The sequence below is a fragment of the Euprymna scolopes genome, chromosome 15 (assembly GCF_053919585.1).
Source record: "Euprymna scolopes isolate OS-2025 chromosome 15, ASM5391958v1, whole genome shotgun sequence".
Lineage (NCBI taxonomy): Eukaryota > Metazoa > Mollusca > Cephalopoda > Sepiida > Sepiolidae > Euprymna > Euprymna scolopes.
Window position 1 is genome coordinate 64943674 of NC_136496.1, and position 7320 is coordinate 64950993.

Here is a 7320-nt window from a genome sequence, read left to right on the forward strand (position 1 = left end):
GTGCTAGAAAACTACTAACACCCGAAAGTATCCTGTACCTCTATAAGGCCACCATTCGCCCATGTATGGAGTATTGCTGCCACATCTGGGCTGGTGCATCTGCTACTAGTCTCTCGCTCCTTGACAAGGTTCAAAAGAGAGTCGCAAACCTGATAGGCCCTGAACTGGCATCTAAGCTTCAGCCTCTGTCCCATCGACGAAATGTTGCATCCCTCTGCCTTTTCTACAAGTATTTTAGTGGTGAATGCTCTGACGAACTGCAATCACTTGTGCCCCCACGACGTGTGCACCCTCGACAAACCCGACAGGCTGCTAAATCCCACCCCCACACTGTAGAGATCCCTAGATGTAAAAGATCTTTTTACTCCAATAGTTTCTTCCCCAGAACCGCTAGACTCTGGAATTCCATTCCAGGTCCCTGCTTCCCCAACAGTACTGACGTGCAGAAGTTCAAGTGTAACGTGAACCGACACCTTGCTGCCCAAATCCCTACATAGTACCCCAGTAGTTGTTGCCCCTGATAGTAGCCCCCTACACCAAAGTGGCAATTTGCCTTGTTTGGGGTGAAAATGTAATAAAAAAAAAAATAAAAAATAAAAAAAAATATTAAATGGTTGACTTGTTTTCAAATAAGCCAAAATGGTAGGTTTGATCATGAAACTATTTTTTTTAATAGAATTTTTCCAAGTTATATTTGGTAATTTATGTTAGTGCATTTTCTATTTCAGTTAACAATAAATAAATATAATAATTTGCAAGTTACATAGAGATGAGACACACATAAAGATACAGAAAAAGTGGTCACACAGCCTTATTAATATTAAGTCTAGAGGTACATAGGCATGCGAGACGAACAAAAGTGAGAAAGATATTAAACAGCCTGAGGTGTTCTACTCTGTCTCAAGAGAGAAGATTCCAGATTGGTTTAAGCAGTGTGGATTAGTTTTTGTCAGCTCCGGCACATGGGGAAGAAAAAGAAGTATGGAAGAAAGACATGGAAGTAAACAGTGAGCTATCCCTTTTGTAACCTCCCATCGCATGTTCAGTTTGCATGATTGGACAAGTTAGAAAGGAAGATAAATGCTTGCACCAATCAGCACTCAGCTTAGAAATTAAGCATAGATTCAAAATCGTTATGGCACTTGTCGCTACTGCTGCTGTTATACTGCTGCTGTTATACTGCTGCTACTTGTAGAACTGCTGTCACAATTCTTTTTCTTTCTTCATTTGTTTGACTTATTCTTTCCTTTGCATTTCTTCTTCTTTTTTTATTGAGTGAAAATATAGTGTACTTAAACCAATTATTCTCTACGACGTCCAGACGATTACACCATGAAGGTAAAAACAAAAAAACATTAGTTCACATGTATGTAAGAAACAATATTACTCAGATAAGCGGTCGCACCTCTGTTTAGCCAATCAGGTGATAGGATTGGGGAAGGAAAAAGAAGAAAAGAAAAACTTAATTTTCCAAATGGGTCCATTCGATACATTTGCTAGTAATTAGCATATGGGGGGTGGGGGTAGTCGCTATTAGAAGAACGAATTGGAAAGAACAGGCAGTCAAGTTTTTGACAGCCGATAGGAGAGCATAGATGTTGAGAGTTGTGCATATGCGATTTTTATATAAGTACAGGATTGCATTAAGAATCCTGGACCAGTAGAATAATCTAACTATATTCTTCCAGTGACGTTAGCAACAAATTGGATGTAAGCCTTCCATTTTAGACATAGTCAGCCATAGGAGCTTATCAAAGTAAGGAACTTTTGCAAGAAAAAAAGCCATTCATTTCGACTAGAGTAAAGCAAGGATCCAGGTGTTAGTGATGGAAAGAAAGAAGCTTGATTTTGGAAGTGTTGAAAGTAACAAACATCTTTTACTTCCATTGCACTACATATTCCAGAGAGGGAATCGTTCAGAGCTTGTTAATCAGAGCTCTTTGTTTTGAATTAGTGTTGGTAATGCCGGGTTGTAAGTAGCAAATACATCCCAGATATTGACTGGGAGCATGACATCAATGGCCAGACAAAATAAGTGTGGAGTTTGGTCAATATACACGATACACACACATAACAAAGGAAGAGAGAGACGACAGAGGCACTGACCAGAATGGTGCTTGTTTTTTCTTCACTATCGTTTATGCTAAGTGCGATTCTTTCTCGATCTTCATGTCACTTGTCACAAGCGATGAGCTGATTTATCAAAATTAAAGACAGTTGTTTTCATAAGCTGAGTTGTTGTGTTATTAAAAATATACATCTGTACACATTTGAAGAAAGTACAGCTGCAAATATATTCATACGTTTCTCTACAACTGGCGCATAATATTACATTTGATGTGCTGCCATAGACAGTTGTATCTTCTGTGTAGACTAGCCTGGGTACCTGGTGTTGCCCAGGTGTTTGGAGGTGTGTGTTGAGCAAAAAAAAAAAAAAAAAATTGTAGTAAGCAAGCAGGTTCGAACCCATAACATGAAGGCGGAAAAGAAAGTGGAGGTGTGTGTAAGAGTGTTGGTTGAGCAAAAAAATATAGGAGTACTAAACAGGCTCGAACCTGTAATGTGCCAGAGGAAAAAGAGGTGAAAAAAAAAAAAACTGTCTTACCGTTGTGCCTACCGTGGTCGTGACGTCACGGGCGGTCAAAATAATGCCTTTTATGTGACGTCGAAGGTTGAATGACTTGCAAAAAATGTCAGCGAAAAAAGCGACCCTTCCTGTATAAAAGTGCCCAGTTGAGGGTGAAGGAATTAATGTTTTTGGCCAATTTTTTTATATTTGTCTTCCAAAGTGTCGACTTTCAAAATGATACTAATCTTTTGAAAATCCGTCACCTCTGTCGAAAGTTTTAGGCAGACATGCATGTATACATGCATACATACATTTAAACAGACAGGTGAGATTTATATTATAGATGTCAATAAGTGATCTTAGAATGTAACTTCAAAGATCGTTAATATAAACGATGAAGAAGACAAGGCCCAGGATAGATCCTTGAGACATGCATTGATACTGTGCTTCAGACTTCTACTCATCAACAGCCATTTTTATAGACCTTTCTATCAGAAAGTAAAGGTTCAATGGTTGTGAAGACATTGCCAGACATTCCATAGCCAGCAAGTTTCTGAAACAAACTTTTGTGCTAGACATTGTCAAAAGCCTTTGATATGTTAAGAGCTATTGTTCTAGAAAAAAAAGACTGTAAAGGGATTAACTGATCTTGCCTGATATTGTAGTTGGAACATCAGCAGTTGACCTTTTGGTTTATTAGTTCTCAACTGTTGACTACTCTGTACTTTTACAATTTATAAAAGTCTTTCTTTCCACACATTAAAATTAGCCAGGTTTGTTAGAGAATGTCATTCTAATACATTTTACATAAATTATACGTTTTTTTTTTTTTTTTTTTTTTGTGGGAGGCGATTCTAAATTATTGAGCATTAACTATTCTAAGCTGTTATCATAATGTGATTGGTTGAGTTATTTATCTCTCTTCTATGGCAGGAAGATGTGACACAAGGTCGGCAAAGTCTGATTTGAAAAATTAGTGCCTTTGTGGAAAAGCACTCTGGCTGACCAAAAATTTCCTGGGTAATCCCATCGGCATTCCCGATAGGGGCAGCTTAGGCAACAAGCAATAAACTAACCCCTTAGGATGAGAAAGTAAAATCTAGGAAGATGAACTACCTAGAACTGCACAGAGTAATACCTCAGCATGACAGCACGCCACCTCAACAATGACTTAGATCAATGTGATTTAAATGTGTGCGGGCATCTTGCTTCGCACATGCATATTGTTATTCTTTGAAAAAAAAAAAAACAAACGTTATGTTTCGGTTATCAAGGTAGATAACTCTGTATACCGATAAGTATTAATTTAATAATTTTATTGAGTCCTTATCTTATAATATATTTCATCAGGATATGATGCTATAATGCAGATATATATGAATACTAGAGAAGCTTGTCCGTTGGATTAGTATTTGTTATATATATCACTAGTATGGCTACCCGGCGTTAACTGGGCACATGGTCAATAAAATAGAAGTGTAAAAATGTGTGTGCAATATCTGAATATCTATCTTTTAAAACTTCTTGCTCTATCCCCTTCTCCATCTATCTATCTCTCCTCTCCTCTCCTACTCCTTATCACAAGTACTATCTTACCCCAAACAAAACCATTGCTCCCTCTGGCTAATTGTTTTCCTGGTGGCTCCAAAAGAATGAATATTACAAAAAAAAAATATGTTTATATTCTGTCTGAGGCAATATTGAAAAAGAATGTATCAGCTATGTGGGTGTGTCTTGTGTAGTTTCTTTTTACTTTCAAATGGACACACACACAGATATATATATACAGATAACTTTCTTTTATATAATAGATTAAATAAATAATTTTTAAACTTTGAGAGTTCTTAATAAAGCAACTTAATTTTAAATAAACATACACATGACAGAAAGCATTCACAGCTTTTGGCAATTACCATTCATCATTTATGATGTCACACTGCTTTTGGCAACTAGCTTTTATTCATTATGGTAGCAGTCATTTTATGTATTTTTCTTCAGATTCACTATCGTCCTAAGCATAGGTTTAAGTGTGCAGCATTAACAAGTTCCAGTGTGGTAAACCAGTCAATGGACTCTTTACTCTTTCATGTATTAGGAGTGTGGGCAGATTTCCTTTGAATGATATTATTTGACAGGCCCTGACAGACCCTGCTGGTTTCTGGTTGATTCTCAAACCAGTTAGTTTCAGCAGAAGGGATGGCAAATGCGACAAACCCTAGGCATGGAAGCAATCAAAATGCGCCATCTTTTCAACAAATTTGTGTTTCAGCTGACTACTTTGGAGATGAGTAGAGCGATAGGATTTACCACGGGCGACTTCCTCAATAGACTTGATCTTTTAATGAGATGCCATCGTGAATTTACTTGGCTTTGCAAGTGTCTCTTCATCATCAGTATTCGTAAATATGCTTTGAGTCTGATCTCGGCCTACCAAGTCAACGGGATAGCTGGAAATGTCTTCTCAATTATTAAATCATTTCTCTCTGATAGGTTCATAAGAGTAGTGGTTGATGGGCAGAAATCAGAAGCTCTCAGTATTAATGCCGGAGTCACTCTCTTCCTGATCTACATTAATGATCTTCCAAACCATATCCTTACATCATTCGTAGACATTTATGCTGACGACACTACCATTTATGGTAGCACATCAAAGACCATAAACAACCAAGTTCTCTCTGATTCTCTCTACTCTGATCTTGAGCACATGGTACAATTGGGAAAGAGATGGCTGGTTACTTTTAATGCATCTGAAACCAAGCTTCTATCTTAACATCATCAACGCTCTGATGTCCATCTGGCATCAACTTAAATGAATGACTCTCATCTTGGGGAGGCTTCATGTTTTGACAAGCTTCTGGGCTTGACCTTTACTCCCGATCTGAAATGGAACACGTATATCAAATCCATTGCCAAGGTCGCTGGAAAAATGGTGGGATCCTTCTACCGCTCCAGTAGATATCTCACTCCTGATGCAATTCTCTACCTAAATAAAAGCCAGGTATGGCCAACAGTGGAGTACTGTTGCCACATCCGGGCAGGAGCCGCTAGGAGCAGCTTATCCTGTTTTGACAGAGTTCAAAAAAGTGTTTTTTTCTGTGTAAAAAAAAAAAAAGGATATCTAATGAAACTTCCTGATATTTATATATTGTTTAAAAAAAAAACAAAAAATCAGATAATACCAGCTGGCCTGAAGTGAGGTTGCAAAAAAATTCAAGCTTCTTTCACGACCCTCTTCTCAGGTCATTTAAGTACATGTAACAAAGAAGATAGTAATTCCCTACAAGTGAGGAAGGTTTTTATAATAAATGAATCTTTCTCTATTAGTATAAATATCCGCCAAACTATCGTTTGGCTTGGACGCTAGAAGAGACTTCTCAACCCCAGCAGCTACACTCTGATAAGATAACCCATTATTTACTACACTGTTGGTTTTGAAAAATGGAATTTTATCATTTAACTATTATTTTTATTTATTTATTGAATGAATACTTTTTTCCTCATAAAGATAGATATACAAATGGACATGACAAGAACCCAAGTTTGCCCAGCTGGGCAAACTTGGGTTCTTGTACCGGAAAAATATCCAGTAAATAAAACGTTGTTTAGTAAATATATATCCAGTAAATATAGATATACAGTAAATAAAACGTTGTTTAGTATATCGTTATTTTTTTGTATTTTGTTTTTTGCATTTCTATACACCTAATATGGATATAAATATCACTAAAACATCCACTGGGTCATAAGTTTCATTTCGATACCTAACTTGCCTGGGTGGGTTACCTGTACGCTAAGGTAAACCGCGTCACACACACACACACACACACACACACACACACACACACACACACACACACACACACACACACACACACAGTACATCGAACTTACTAAGGGAGATAATAACTTTCGGTGAATACCGGAAAAATATCCAGTAAATAAAACATTGTTTAGTAAAGCGTTATTTTTTTTGCATTTTTTTGTATTTCCATACATCAAACATGGGTCATAAGCTTCATTTCGGTACCTAACTTGCCTGGGTGGGTTGCCTGTAGGCTGAGTTAAACAGCATCACACATACAGACAGACAGACAGACAGGCAGTAAGGAAATTTATAATAAGTTTTATGAGTTTCAAAAGCGTCAATTATTTATAGTGAAATGGGTTTCAGCATTGCTCTTAAATAATTTATTTTTGACTAAAATCATGTCTTAACAACAATCATGTCTAAAAAGAAAAATCATGTCTTAACAACAAAAATATATTAGCTATAACAAGTTGAATCATACACGTGAATCAATAAATAGCCATTCTGGAAAAAATATGATATGGCTAATAATGACCTTCAGGCTATGATCAGAGGTATTTAAAATAGATCAGTCAGAGGAGGAAAAATATTTCTTTAAGACATTTCTTATCCCCCACAAAAAAGTCGACTTTGTGTTGAGCTTTACTTGTGTGGAGAAGCAAGGTCCTATTTGCTTGTCTCTGTACGAGGGCAGAGCTAGACACAAAGTCGGTTTTTAATGTGGGGAAAATCTAGATCCCCAAAACGGGTACTCTAGATCGGGACAAAAAATATTTTAAAATGCCTCAGTCTAGAAGGATTTCTACTTCACTGACTGAGGATAGAAAAGATGATGTGTAGTATCAGAAGAGGTACTACACGTTGTGCTGAGCCAAAAGTCTAGTGAGTTTATTTATTTCCTCTTCAGGAAACTAGACAAACGTTAAGTAGGGTTTTGAAAAGC